This window comes from Miniopterus natalensis, chromosome 15, assembly GCF_054644295.1.
Source record: "Miniopterus natalensis isolate mMinNat1 chromosome 15, mMinNat1.hap1, whole genome shotgun sequence".
NCBI classification, from domain to species: Eukaryota; Metazoa; Chordata; class Mammalia; order Chiroptera; family Miniopteridae; genus Miniopterus; species Miniopterus natalensis.
The window spans coordinates 52,031,067-52,047,158 of NC_142095.1; positions in this window are offsets into that span (position 1 = coordinate 52,031,067).

The following is a 16,092-nucleotide window of genomic DNA, read 5'->3' on the forward strand; positions in this document are numbered from 1 at the left end:
GTTAATTTTCTTTGTAGATTCATTTGTTGACAGATATGTATTTATTGCCATTTTATTGTTCACATTTTAAACTTCTTTTCTTCCTCTTAAATAAGACCCTATAACATTTCATACAATACTGGTTTGGGGTGATGAACCCCTTTAGCCTTTTCTTGTCTGGGAAGCACTTTATCTGACCTTCAATTCTAAATGACAGCTTTGCTGGGTAGAGTAATCTTGGTTGTAGGCCTTGCTTTTCATCACTTTGAGTATTTCTTGCCACTCCCTTCTGGCCTGCAAGGTTTCTGTTAAGTAATCAGCTGACAGTCTTATGGGAGCGCCCTTGTAGGTAACTAACCGCTTTTCTCTTGCTGCTTTTAAGATTCTCTCTTTGTCTTTAACCTTTTATATTTTAATTATAATATGTCTTGCTGTGGGCCTCTTTGGATTCATCATGTTTGGGACTCTGTGCTTCCTGGACTTGTATGTCTGTTTCTTTCACCTGGTTAGGGAAGTTTTCTATCATTCTTTTTTCAAATAAGTTTTCAATTCCTTGTTCTCTCTCTTCTCCTTCCAGCATGCCCACAATATGAATATTGGTGTGCTTGAAGTTGTCCCAGAGGCTCCTTACACTATCCTCAGTTTGGAGGGTTCTTTTTTCTTTTTGCTGCTCTGATTGGGTGTTTATTGCTTCATGTTTCAAATCACTGACTTGATTCTCAACTTCACCTGCTCTACTGTTGATTCCCTGTAAATCATTCTTTATTTCAGTTAGTGTAGCCTTCATTTCTGACTGGCTCTTTATGCTGTTGAGGTTCTCACTGAGTTCCTTGAGCATCCCTGTAACCAGTGTTTTGCACTCTGCACCTGGTAGGTTGCTTGTCTTCATTTCGTTTAGTTCTTTTTCTGGAGTTTTGTTCTGTTCTTTTACTTCGGACATGTTTCTTTGTCTCCTCATTTTGGCTGCTTCCCTGTGTTTGTTTCTATGTATTAGGTAGCGCTGTTACATCTCCAAGGCTTGGTAGCATGGTCTAATGTAGTAGGTGTCCTGTAGGGTCCAGTGGCATAGCCTCCCTGATCACCCCAGCTGTGTACTAGAAGTGTGCCCCCATGTGGGCTATAAACCCTCCTGTTATAATTGAGTCTTGATTCCTGTTGGCACATCAATGGGAAGGATTTACCCAGGCCAATCAGCTATAAGGACTAGCTATGACCACTGGTCACCAATCTCCAACCACCTTGAAGGATTGGTTGTGCAGGGACCCACTGCACAGAGCAGGACTTACTTCAGCAGGGCTCTGGTACCTGACGAGTCCACCCTTGAGTGTGTCACTTATGGAAGTGATTGGATGGTGGTACTTCCACATGGTCTGAGGCTGTTCACTGGGTACGCTGGCTCTAGGGCCTCCCAGGAAGTGAGGCGCACTGCCTGTGTTCTGCCCAGGGCCACCAGGCATAAGCTACAAACTGATATGCAGATGGCTGCTTCTTGTGCTGGGCTTGGAGGTGCCCAGGAGAGGCAAACTGTTAACCAAGAACAGCTGCTGCTAGTGTCCAGCCTTGGGCCACTTAGCTAGAGGTATGGGACTCTCTGATGTCAGATGCTGCTCATTTGAGAGATTTTAGGAAAATATGAATCCTGGGCCAAGCCTGGGCTATGGTAAAGCCACTGGACACAGCTTAGGTGGGCTTGAAAGTTGGGTGGGGCAGGGTCTCAGAGAATCACCAGGGTGGGGCAAATAGTGTGAGCCAAGTTGATGGAGTCTCAGATATGATGCCCACCTGCCTGCTCTCAGAGGGGCAGGTCTCATCAAACAATGGCCTCTGCCAGCACTTCTGTCTGGGAGAAAGCTTCCCCTCCACCTCTCACCCTGATGACAATTCAGTTATTTTCCATATATGTCTGGTGCCTTTCAAGCTGCTATCCCCATGCTGGAGCCCAAAAGGAGTGAGTCCGAGGAAATCCACGGGCCCTTTTAGAGGAACTTCCTTGGACTCCAGCAACTTCGGCCTCTATTCTTGCTGGTTTTTACAGCCAGAAGTGAAGGGGACTTCTCTTCCTGGGACTGGAACCCTGGTCTGGGGGTCCTAGTGTGGGACTGGGACCGCTTCCTCCTCAGTGGGGGCCTCCACAGCTGAATATCCCTCCTGATTTTTATCTGCCACATGTGGGTGTGTGGCCAGCCTTTCTTCATCTCTACTCCTCTTACCAGTCTCAATGTGGCTTCTTCTGTAATTTCCTAGTTATAGGGCTTCCATTCTGCTCAGCTTCAGGCTGTTCTGAATGATGGTTGTTCTGTAGTTTAGTTGTAATTTTGATGTGGTTGTGGAAGGAGGTGAGCACACCACTTACCCATGCTGCCATCTTGGCCAGAAGTCCAGAGAAGAGGTTGGTTGGAGCAGATTGTAAGTGCAGCGTCTGAGTCCTGCAAGCTGCCAGGGTGGATGTGGACTCAAAGCCCCTGCAGGGAGAGGGGGCAGGCAGGGCCGTCTGGCAGGTGTTTCTGGTTTGCAGTTTGCATGCTGGTAATGCCATAGGGTAAACTTCCTGAGTGGCCCATACAGCAGGCATGATGAGGATTGTCTAAACATGTGCTATTGTGGTAGTTTCTCTGAAGTGATGCCAAGTTGTGGAGCTTTACTTCGTAGAGCTTCAGGAAAAAGGGCAGTCTAGTTCTCAATGATTGCAAGTCAAAAGGGTGGGAGAAAATCGGAAATGCTAGTTTGGAGAATCACAGCCAGATATTGGGGGAAACTAGAATTCATTATCCAGTCAAATTTATAGGTAGAAAACAAAACCTCAAAGACCATGAACAGTATTAGAATTAAATATCCACAGAGATGTGCTACTAAAACAAATTTTTCTAAAACCACCCTCATTTCCATCAAAGATAGCTAAATTAATTATAATTTGTTTGCAAAATAAGTCTAGTTTCAAAAAACTCCATCTCATTATTTATATAAGTCAGAAAGAATAGTGATTGACCACATCGGCTCTTTTAAATCTGCTTTGCTGGAACTTTCCATAAAGAATCTCTTAAAGGAAGGAAGTGAAGCCAAGAACTTGCCATCAGATTTTGCCTTCAATACCCATAGATTTAGGTGAATTCTCCTCTTCCTGAGGTCCCCCAAATGTCCTGAAGTTCCTGCACCTGCCAGGAAATAGCCTTCCTTACCCACTGGGTCAGGAACCATGTAAGCCAGGTACCAGACTCTTTTCCCAAGGGCTCTATTGTTTCTGCAAAGTCAATAACTATAAACAACAAGACTTAAAAATGGCCACAGTTAACCATCTGATGAGAATTCATTACAATGCAATTGACAAGGAAATTTGCTTACTTTGGTCAGGGACATACATTTTCATGATAATAACTATCATTATGACTAGCAAGATACAGGGACATATCAGAATTCTAGGAATTTCACACAATTTCTAGAATGCTTATATACCTATACAAATAGAATACAAAGAAGGCTTAGTGGTACTTCTTATTTGATAATGATTACCAGGTAAATTAACACATCAAATAAGCCTGATTAGTTTAATATCTTTTTTATAAGAAGAAAGAACAAATCTTTTGAGCTGCTCCAGGGACCTTCTTTAAAACCTCAAAGTTACTTCCAGGTCAAAAACATTTCCTTTAGAATTTGATTTTGGGAAGTTTGTCAAAAATATCAAAAGGTTTTGGACACTTGACTAAACAAAGACTATAGATCATTGTGAACTAATACTTAGTTACCTATTTAGCCAAAGTGACAATATAAGATTTCAAAGGAAAACACAGGAGGTCACATAATTGTGAGGAAAACAGCTTTTTAAATATTAGATAATTCAGTTTTCTTAAGTAATCAAAGACCTGAGTAAGACAACATGAAGCACAGGATATTATTTTAATAAAACACAAGATCTTTGCATTCTAGGCAAATTACTTAAAAGGTACAGAAATCCTCCCACAATCTTTCATAAGGACAACAGTCCAAAAACTTCAGCAGAAAGGAGAAATTCAGATTTTAGTGTTACATATGTACACTACTGATTTTAAAGCTTAATTTTATAACCCTTATAATAAATGCACTCAATTTTAGCCACCTTGACCGCACAAGGTAAGGCTTTCTCTCCTTTCAGCTCTATTAAGTTTTCCCTTTATTCTTTCCTTTCCCATATTGACATAACCAATTTTTTACTTTGGGACAAATTTACTTTCTTTTTTCTTCACAAAAATGCATCTTCATATCTCAATACCTTTTTTTACCCAAAGTCATATCTTACTTTCCTGGCATACAGAGTTGTTTCCCTGTAATTACATATGTTAATGAGAATTCTTAGCCCTTAGAAGCGTTTACTTCTGGTGAAAACTAAGAAGTAAATTATTATGAATTGTCTGTTATACCAGCATTCTTTAGGTTGGCAAATTTATGAACACGTTTCATAATTTCTGAAAGCACGCGCTCTTTTAAAAATATAATTTTTCAACGTGCCCGACATGTTTACTAGCAGACAGGCCCAAGTCTACCTTTAATTTTCCTGCAGCAGGAAGCCCAAAGTAGGTAAGTCTATGCTCAGCAATTAGCTTTTCATTATTTCATCTTAGTTGGAAATTATCTAGATACTTAATAAATTTCCATCATTTAGCTTAGCAAAATGCAAAGGTTTTAAGTTACCAAAGATATTTTGAGAAAATATTTAGGTACGCGCACCTTTATGGTAGAGAGCCGTCAGTAGGAGTGTGGGCCTGGCTGGTCACTTCCAGGGCTGAGCCATGCGGGGGGCTGCCCAGAGGAAGCCAGTGCACCTGGACCCAAGGCATCTCGACTCCATCCACCTGGCTCCCCCAGATGTGTGGGAGCCATGTCCAGTGTTGGGAGGTGGGCTGAGAACTGAGGCATCTCTAGGTTTCCTGATGGCACGTCCTGAAGCCCCACCCAAACTACTGTAGATAATCAGGGAGTGTCCCCCATTGGGCAAGATGGCTCAGGGGGGAAGTTCTTATACTGAATGCCAATAGCTAGAAATATGAATGGACAGGGCCCTAGCAAGTGAAAAGCTGGCAAGATAACTGGACAGAAAAAAAGCCCTCCCCTCCCTATCCCTATGAGAACTAGAGCTTAAGCAGGGAGGGGGTATGGCCATTGAAACCAGAGTCCACAGTTCGACCAGGTGAGGCACCTGAATAAATCTCTTTCCTTTTAAACTAGCACCTGTCTCAAGAGTTTGGCTTTTGTTGCAGCAGGCAGATGAGCCTGCATTTTCAGTAACTACCAAAAAATATAATCATTGTTGAAAAGCTCACTTAAAGATTCTGATCTCACATCTATCTAATTCACTTGTTTCCTATAGTTATGTCTAGAGTGCCCACAAAGACTTCATGAGAAATAAGACAAAGTCAGTCATCATTCTAAGTTATTTTTTCTTGCTGACAAATTTTGTAGCAGAAATAACATAATTGTATTTGACTAATAAATCAAGATAGAATAAAAGTTGTAGGTCTACATTATATTCAATGTTGATAGCTCCAAAGACATGTTTATTTTAATTAAACCAATGAACTTAAACTAGCACTTAAAATTTTTTTTTTCCAGTTATAGTTGACATATACTATTATATTAGTTTCAGGTGTACAATAGTGATCAGATATTTATATACCTTATGAAGTGATCACTCTGATAAGTCTAATATCCATCTGGCACCCTACATAGTTATTATAATATTATTGACTATATTCCTTATGCTGTTTTACATCCCGGTGACTGTCTTGATAACTGGCAATTTGCACTTCTTAATTCCTTTCACCTTTTTTAGCCAGTCCACCAAAACCTCTCCCATCAAACAACCAAAAGTTTGTTGTCTGTATCTATAAGTCTGTTTTTGTTTTATTTGTTCATTTATTTTGTTTTTTAGATTCCGCATACAAGTGTAATTATTTGGTTTTTGTCTTTCTCCATTTGACTTACTTCACTCTTTATGTGCCCTTTATGTGCATTAAACTAGCTTTAATGCCAGATATTTTTCCAGATCACGTGAACCCAAAAAGCATTTGGATTATTTTCTGTTATATTTCTGAGAGTTTTAGGAATACTTAATCTATATAAACACTTGCTTGTTTTTAAGCCAATTAAATAGAACTCTTTTATGCACACACACAGAGACCTTATACCTTTTATTTAAAAATGTTAGGTATGATGAAACAGGTTAGTAAGCCAAGACAAGTGGAATAGGGAAACTGAGATAGGTACTTAAAAGGCCAAGCAGCTTACAGCCGTCTAGTAAATCACAAAATCCTACTTTCCCTGACCAAAAATACTTAAGAGTAAATGGATTATACTTCTCCTCCCCAACCAGAGGGTAAATAGCTTAAATTACCCAACTGTGGGAGACAGGCAGCAGAAATCCAATTACAGCCATTTGTGCAAACCACACCCAAGGACAAACGGAGTTAGGGGAATAAATCTCATTTTGGTGAATTAGCATAAAGCTGATGAATATTCTATTGAGATCCTCCCCTAAGACCTCCCTCTGGAATTCCTGCCTTTGGGAAACAGATGAAAACCTTAAGACAAAGGACCCAGCCTTCGCCCTCCCCCTCTAGAGCCTGCCAGGTATGTTATTTTTGCCTTCTCGTTCCTAAGCTCCAAGGGCCTTTCTTTTGCTTCTGTAACATATTTCCTGAGCACACATAGCCAAGCTGGATCACCTTCTCTACCTCTGTAACTTTCTAAATAAGCTTTCTCTTATAGTTTGAGTCTTGACTCTGAATTCTTTCTTAGCCAAACTCAAGTACCAAGGTTGCTGAACCGAGGTCTAACCTATGGTGTTGTTTCCGCATTAACATAAAGATAGATATGATAATGCAGAACTCACTAGTATATAAAAGAGCATTTGCATAGTTTTTGGTTTGGCAGTAGAAAAGATGGAGTATTGAAGACATATTTGCCTATTATCAGAGGTCTAGGGTAATTACTACTTAACTTCTACCTTATTTCTCTTAAATGCAGGACAACTGTACTTCCAATGCCCTGACTTTTTTTTTTACAATATCTGCAAAAGTCTGAAGGCAAATTGGAGAGAAGATCACTCAGTCAATGGACTCTGAGTTACTCTCAGAGTTATGCATTTGTTTCTCTTAAGATTCAACCTGCAAATCAAAAATGGTTGAATTTAACTCTTTTCTTGCATTCCTGCAAGCCATTTTCAAAGAATTGAGTAGCAGCTTGCATTATAATGTTTAGAGGTTGATTAACCCACTCAACCACACTATTTTGAATTTGCCTTTTATATCAGGGAGAAAATTTTCTCCTGAGGCAGGAATTAAAACGGGTTAGCGCAGTAAGTTTCTAAACAGTCCGTATAAAGTGTTCCACAAGGGCCTTCAGCTGTTCTCCTTTCTAAGCTCACAATTGAACCATAGACCAATTCACTTTAGTGGGGAAGCCTCTACTGCTACGCCTCTAAGGCCCTGAATATCAACCTCCAGCTGAGCCATTTCCTGGTCATTTGTAGAAGGGCCTGGAAGAAATTCTGGCCACATTTTTCCTGGGGTTGGGGGGCTCCAGTTATCAGGTTTGTCTGACAACTATATCTTCATGGATGGGCAGAAAATCTTTTAACAACCAATCTAGGCCCCTGTGAGTGGGAATGTGAATGGCCGCTAATCTTTTCAACCCTTCTCTAAATTTGGCAAAATCTTCTGAAATTCGAGGTGTGGGGTCCAGAACAAGTTGCTCCAAGATGTGCCTCTGTGGTGTGCAGATTGTTTTGAACAAGAAGCAATTTTAGCTGCAGGCTCAAGAGAAACTTCACTTCTCCATTGATTACCTGGAAGAAATTGAATTAGGGGCCTTGCCTATTATAGATTATTACATATAACTTGACCTATTTACAGAGCAGAGCAAACTGTTATTTACTAAACATCCGCTCTTCTTCTTATTCTGCAATGACCCTTTGAAGCCCTCAAGATGCATTACTTCATGCCTATCTCAAAGCATTACCAGCTTTGGGGTTCTTGGGTTCCCCAAGATAGAAACAGAGAAGAAACCCTAGAGAAATTTCTGAACAGATTTTATTAAGCTTATGCTTGAGCACAAGGGAGGTGGTGAAAGGTTAAGATTGGTGGTGTGGGCAGCTAAAGAGCCATCTCAGACGGTGGATAAAAAAAAAAATAATTTATTGAAAGGGGATGGGGTACCCAAAGGGAGGGCTACTCAGCACTGAGCCAAAGGGCATTGGGGCCGTGATGGCAGCAAAACACCCTCGGGACAGTGAGACGAGGAAGAGCCTCGAAGAGGCAGCAGGAGAGCCGGGCTGGGCCCCCTGGCCACTGCGGTCAGAGAGAAGGGGCCCGGGGACAGGGTCAGGGGTTAACCCAGGATGAGCTGCCATGCCCATTGCTCCCCTGGTTTCAAGCCTCGTCAGGTCCCCTCAGAGGGATGGAGATGGCGCTGGTGTGCTCCTCTGGTGAGGAGCGAGTGGGAGCGCTGGGTCCTTTGTCCTGAGCGTATTTCTCTCTCTCTCTGGCAGGTGGAAATCTTAGGGGAGGCCTCAGGGGAGGGTCTCAAAAGAATATTCATCAGCTTTCCAGGGGTGCTCTTTCAGGGCCTGGTCTCTTCTGCTTGGTTGGTGCCAGGGCGGGGTCATTAGTCAATGTAGCTGGTCCTGAGGCAGCTAAGGTGTCACTTGCCCGGTTTTGCTGTTTTTCTGGGCCTGGAGCTGAAATACAACTGAGGCCTGGATGTTACCTTTAGGGAGGAAAAGCTCAGGAGGGTGGGGTCTGAACTGCCTGACTAGCAATAAGCTGGGGAGGAGAGGCTACCCTGGGGCGAGGTCCTTGTTTCCCCAGTGTTGCCCCTGCGAGGCATCCTGGGCTTCCTGCCCTGGGGGGTCCCTGTCTCTGGCCCATCCTCTTGCCCTGCTCATGTCTGTCTAACAGGCAGCACAGAGGAAAGGAAGATCCTCTGCAGTGACTTGGGGCTGGTTCTGCTTGTCTGCTTTTATAAGCTTGGGACATAGCATTGGGCTTCTTGAAACAGCCAACTTGCAGAATTTTTATTTCAGGGTCAGGTGACTTCCTTTCCCAGGGCAGTGCCCGGGAACCCCTCCCTCCTCTACTGGGGCACAGAGGGAGGACTGCTCATCACCACCACCCCAGGCAGGCCAACTAGCAGCAACCCTCAATAACTGCAGCTGCGGGTCAGACGTGTACGCTGGAAGTTGGGGTGACATCAGCAGCCTCTGCGTTTTGAGTAGGGAGTGGAGGGGTGGTGACAGGAGACCCTCCAGAAGAACCTTGAGGGTGGAGGGCAGCCTCCCCGCCACCTGGCGCTGTGGGAGGGTAAGTCGCGGGCTGGAGCCCTGCCCTCCTCTCGGAGGCCGCAGCCAGCAGAGCCTGGGGCTTGGGACGCAGGCCAGCGCCCCTCAGATCTCTGTCCACAGGCTCTGGTGGAAGTGACAGTGGTGCTTCCGATATTAGATTGGCAGAAGGAAATATTTGTGAGACTAGTTTCTTGGGCTAGTGCCTCGTGGTTACTTGATATGAGTCCTCATGACTTTTGTCTTGCTCTGTCCCTATCTGGTTTCTCTCCTTTCATCGTGTTGTGTCCCGAGAGCTTGGCCTCATGACTAGTGAGGCTGTTTTCTTTCTGCCCTCTGCCATCAGAGGGTGCACTTGCCAAGACACCCCTTGGTCTCTGTCTGGCCTGACAAGCTCAGTTTTCTGTGTCTAGCTTGTTTCTCCCAGAGACGCTGTCATCCCCACCAGCTGAATGACGCGCATGCATCTGGCAGGCAGCCAAACAGGCTGGGGGCCCAGCTCAGGGGCCTCAGGCTTGTTCCGTTCAAGGGAAGGAAAAGCAGCGATTCCCTGTGTGTTGGAACAGCTGTTGAAAGTCAGGGCTCCCTGTCTTTTCTAGGCTGACTTTGGGAGTAACCTTTCTTGTGTGGGTTACATCTTCTCCACTCTCTTTCGGGGATGCAGCTTCCATCTACAGTATGTGTTTAAGTCACTATGGATCCTACCATCAAAGCAGACAGTGGGTCCTTTTCATTGTAAAAACTCCTAAGTTGTTGTTTCTTAAAAAGAAATAATTTTTTTCCTAGATAGCTCTCATTGTTATAATAACTAGTCATTAAGATCTCTTAATTAGATGAAAGAACAGAAATTAGAACAAAAATCAAAGTCCAATCAGACCCCTTCCTATTTGCTTTCAGATATTGTAAAAACCAAGACGTAAGAAGTATAATTAACCTGCACTTACGGAAAAAATGAAATAAAAAGAGTGATCAAATCTTACTAAAAGATAACTTAACATTTTTATATCCTCAGAACTTGTCTTGGTAACTATCAAGCTGAAAGCTCCAAAATACAGCCAGAGAGCAACGTGGGCTAAACTCCATTTACCGCTCGGGTCCTACCAATTGCTTCCAGCTCTGAAGGATGTTATAATATGAAAGTACCAGGGCAATTATGAGGAAGGTGCCAATTAAGAAAAAAATTGCACTATGAGGAAATATATTTTTAGAAATTATTAAATGTGTTCATAAATGTATCGATCTAAAGAACACTGGTATAACAGACAGTTCACAATTGCTTACTTATTAGTTTTTCCTAAGGTTTTTAAAGGTTAAGAATTCTAATATGTAATTAAAGCTACAGAACTTTAAATAATAGGGAAAACAACTATATATACAAGAAAAATAAGATATGTTTTGACTAAAAAAAAGATGAAAGAAGTGAGGCAAAGTGTCTCATCATTTCAGGTGTGTACTACAGGGACACATAAAATTGTGAAAAGTTTATGAAGAACTCATCCTGAGAAACAAAATTTTAATCAAGTAAGTGAAATTAAATATCAAAAGTATGGCAATGCAAAATTTAAGTTTGGCTTTGTCTCTCTGCTAGAAAGACTCTTGGTCTGCTACTGATACTCTCAAGAAGTTTTCTGCCTAGAAAAAAAGATTCTGTGTTTTATCAAAATAAACTTTTCTGTTTTCTGTTGTCTTAATCATGTCCTTGATTACTTAAAACTAAATTTCAATAGTAAGAACTAAATTTTGCTAACAGTTATGTAAACTTCTGTATATTTCTTTGAAATATTTTATTTTCACTTTGGTTAAATGCATAATTAAGTCTTGTACTGACGATCCTATTTAATCAAATGTCCAAACCTCTTGATGTATAGGGGATGGCAAAGGTAAGCTTATAATAGTGGGTAGGTGAAACAGAGTTTATTCTTGTATTATTGTTTATTAATTATTGTATTATTTTCCATATGAACAACTGTAAACCTACCTTTGCTCCACCCTGCTTTTGACAAACTTCCTAAAATGTAAATGATAGAGTCTCGACCTGGGACTAACTTTGGGGTGTTCCAAAGTACCCTTTGAACACCTCAAAAGATTAGTTTTCTCCCCTTAAAAAAGTGAAATATCAAACTAATCCAGTCTGTTTTATATATAAAATTACATGGGACGTTTTGCCAAATAAGGAAATAATAATTATGTTATATTTGTATAAGTATGTGTTATAAATGTTCCAGAAATGCATGTGAAATTGCTGGAAATCCGAGACGTCCTGGTGTAAGATGCCTGTCAGCACAGCTGAGACACAGTAACCCAGCTGAACCTGCGTATCACAGTGTGGCCCACGAGGATGAAGCCAGTTTCATTTTTGCAAAAATGGCTCCTCATTGCCATCCTGACGTCCTTGTGACATGACAACAGTCTCTTCCTGAGGAACAAACAGGACTGGGTTCAAGCAGAACAAGTTCAATTACCTAGGACTGAAGGAACTAATGTATGACTTTTTATTTGAAATGTTGCTGATTTTTTAAAAATTTATTTTTCAGATATGTATTTTTTTCTTTCCCTGGAACTACCTGTGACTTTGAGCAATTCGTAAACAGTATTAAATCATTTTTTAATCTCTCTCTAATTGATCCCTCCAGACTTTGAAACTCTCAATGAGTATTTTTATGGCAATATGTTTGTTCATACAAGTTCAATAAGAAACTGTTCTCTTTACAACAGGACACAGTTGGAAAGTATTTATATTACAAGGTTTTGACTGGAATGTCATGTTTGAGAGGGACATACGCAGTCTCAGATGTAACCAGAGTCCTTTAAAGAATTAAGATTGACTTCGGAAACCAATAGAAGTCCCTTGGAAAAGCAGCCTGGTACTTGCTCACATGGTCACAGCAGCCTTTCTGGGTAAGGGGCAAAGCTTGATTTCTGGGAGGTGCAAAGAAGGAACCTCAGAATATGTTGGGGAACTTGAGAAGAATTAACCCAAAATGTACAGGTATTGCAACTGAAGCCCGATAGCAGGTACCTAACTTGGCTTTTTCTGGCCTTGAGAGGTCTTTTTAAGGTTAATTTGAAGATTCCTTATGAAAAACCCTAGTAACGCAGAATTTTAAAAGAGTCTATGCAGTTAATTGCCATTCTTGCTGGACTTATACAAAATTAGGCCAGGTTTATTAAAACTAGACTTATTTTGAAAATAATTGAGCCTTGCCCGGCTGGTATTGCTCAGTGGTTGAGCATCCACCCATGAATCAAGAGATCACAGGTCCAATCCCCAGTCAGGGCAATGCCCGGGTTGAGGGCTCGATCCGTAGGGGGCGTGCAGGACCCAGCCGAGCAATGATGTTTCTCTCTCTCTCCTCCTCTCTTCCTCTCGCTAGAAATCAATAAAAACATTTTTTAAAAAAGAAAAAGTAATTTAGTCTTAATTTGGTTATCTTTGATAAAGATGGAGGTGATTTTAGAGAGAAAAATTGTTTCCGTGAAAACCATAACACACACCTGTGGACATTAACTTCTAGTCTGTTCATTGTCTTTTGAGTTCTGTGATTTTCTACCTATAAACTGGACTGGATCTTAAATTTTTCTAGTTTTATTAAATATTTGGCTGCAGTTCTCTGAACTAGCGTTTTTATTTTTTCACCCTTTCACTTAGAATCACTGGGAAATAAAACTTCCCTTTCCAAGGCTGTGCAAGCTGAAGTTTGACAGCCTGATACAGACACCAGAGAAATCCCCACAGTGGCTCAGCTGTGGACACCTTTGTGCCTGCTGCCGAGAGCACCAGAGACTCAAACTGCAGACCAGGAGGACCCGCCAGACCCTCGCCGCCCGCCTTCGCTCCCTCTGGAGGCGATTCGAGACAGGCGTCTAGGAATCGTGTTGGCTGCCTGCCTTCAGAGCTCAGCAACCGAGATGACAGTCTGCCGTAGGGCTTAACCTGTGGTTTGCTCTTGTTTCTGCACAGGCGCCTCACTCATTGCCTGATTGCTTGCATCACGGGCTTAACTTTGGGAGCCCACCTGCATCACCGCTTCCTGAAATGAGACACAACAGTTAACTGGCCTGGATTTATCTGAAGGCTGAGACTGGTTTAATGAGATATGAACAATCTATCAACACAACTTCTGGAATGTGAAACTGCCAGGGAATTTTTAGAGGAGGAAACTGTGGGGTCCAGAACAAGTCACCCCAAGATGTGCCTCTGTGGTGTGCAGATTATTTTGAGCAAGAGGTAATTTTAGCTGTAGGCTCAAAAGAAACTTCTGCCCCTTCCCTGACTACCTGGAGGAACTTGAATGAGGGGCCTTGCCCACAGCAAGAGATTATCAGAGATGACCTCTTTTGTCCCGTCTGTAGGGCAGGACAAGCTCCTCTTTACTCAACACCTGCTCTTCTCATCACCCTGCAGTGACCCTTTGAGGCCTCGGGCCCCTCGCCTCCTCCTGTGCTCAGATGTCTTCTACACCCACGTCCCCTTTCTGTCTCTGAACCTCTCCTGCATGTGTGGGCTCTGACTCGCTCATGTATGCGGGGTTCCCACACATACGCATGTATCAAACTTGGTTATTTTCTCTTGCTAACCTGTCTCGTGTCTATTTGATTATTAGACCAGCCAGAGGAACCTTGAGGGCAGAGGAAAGTTTGTTTACCCATAGAGGTGAAAAGGCTTATAATTTAGGAGGTCTGCTGCGGGCTAGGGAAATGGGTCTGTGGTGAGGGTCACTGTGTGGGAAGGCCCGAGGCTGCAGAGCCTGAGTGCGGAGCTCTGGGGAGGGGGAGCCGTCATCGGGGGTGGCAGAGTGAGTCCTACCGCCTGTCTCAGGGGCTTCTGTTAACTTCCTTCCTGGATTTTAGGGCTCCCGTGAGTGACCTGATTGCCCCAGGCCTGGCGGTCAGGGCAGAGTGTCTCTGTCACACTGTCCAGAGGGGGAAGTTAAAACAGGCAGCTGGTGTTTAAGAGGTTTTCTGGGGAAATTGAAGGAGTTTGGGGATCTAAAGGAATTTTCTGAGGTGATGGAGCTCAATTTCGAGAGGGAGGTTTAGGCCAGGAGCCCAGAGTTCCAAAAGATCTTCTGGATGGTGAGAGAGAGGGAGTAGAGGAGTTTAACTTTTGTTCTAAGTCCAATTTCTGTTCTTTCATCCTTTACAAAAGTTTCTAAGGCTAGCTGTTATACTCCTTTGTACCGCTTTTTAACTGGGTCTTTCCACAGGATAGGTACCAATAAAACAATTGTTTATAGTGACAGATTTCTATAAAAAAATTTTTTCTCTTAAATACAGCCATTTCGAAAAATCTATCATCTGGTCATTGATGAGTAGGATCTTTTACTGTGAGGACCCACCAAGACAGAAGCAGGCCCCCAGGCCCCGGGGCAGGACAAAAGGCATACATGAGTGACTCAGTAAACTGCAGAGGGTGGAGGCAGTTCCAGGAATTAACTTAAATCGGTGGGTTTGACGAATACCAGGTGCACTCCAGCTTCAGGCGCCTGTGGTTGAGAAACACCCTGAGCCCACCCTTCCTAAAGAATTTATACCCCATGTAACTTTGTAACTGACAATGATCGCTTGCTCACTGTAGCCCTATATAAGCTTGTGGTAAATTTAGATCGGGGTTCGAGTCAGAATTCCACTGCATTGGATACGACCGAACCCCAGCTAGCTGGAATAAAAGTCCCTTTTGCTGTTACATTATCAGCTCTGGAGTGATTGTTCTTCCGCCGCATAGGGGATCTGATTCTCGGACATAACAATACTAATCTGAATAGCAGCTCAAACCAATACACCTTTTATGGCTTAAACATAGGCTGAAGAAACATCCCAAAGAGATGCAGAAGATGTGCCTCAGAAGTCCAGAGAATTCACTTCCAGGGTAAGTCTGAGAAAGCAAAGACCGCTGTAGTCACCGGCGGTAAGATGGTGTAGGGAAGACAATGTCTCTGGTTCCCCACAAGAAGGTGAGATGCCATCAGTCACAGACCCGCTAAACTGTGACTCTGGGTAGGTCCTACCAGAATGGAACTTTTCCAGCAGGAACAAGACAATGTTGGTTGAGATGACAAATGCCCTATGGACCAGGACCCCTTATGACACCTTCCCTGGGGGCTGGTATCCGCAGGCTACTAAGCTATCTGCCGGATGCATGCCAGTATATGCACCCTCTGGTTGGCAGGCACCAGGAAGAACATCCTCCCTTTCTGGAAGCCAAGCTCCCAGGACATAGAGCAAGATGAAGAAAAATAATAACCTTCTCTGGGAGTAACGGTATAAAGAGTACTTATAACAAATCTTTATCAAACTCACCAAAGCTAAGGAACGAACTCACACACATATTTATTTCTGCTAATGTAAATTTAGGAAAAGTAAGGACTCTTACCTTTCTCACTTCCATCAGACCCTTCAGGCAGAGATCAAAGAGACTGACATGTAAGAATTGTTAAAATGGCTGGCTTTTGTCAGAGGCCCCAGGATCTCTCAGCTGCAGCAGCCCGAGAGTGAGCAGTGTCCAGCCAGTAAAGCCCCTATGGAGTCACTGACTGTAGGGAAAAAACATTTTCCTTCTACCCTTCAAGGTTCTTTGGCTGGTTAAACAATTAAATGACATAGGCAGATTAACAGAAGAAAAACAAATGACTTTTGTACATAAGGGAACCCCAAAGATATAGGACTCAAAAGACAGCCAGGTAATTGAAGCTTATATGACATCCTGAGCTAAGGAAAGGGGTAGGGGTCTGGGGATACAATGGGGAGGAAGGCCATTTACTGGAAAGTGAAAGGAGATGTTTGAAAAATAATGGCTTTCCTATTATGCA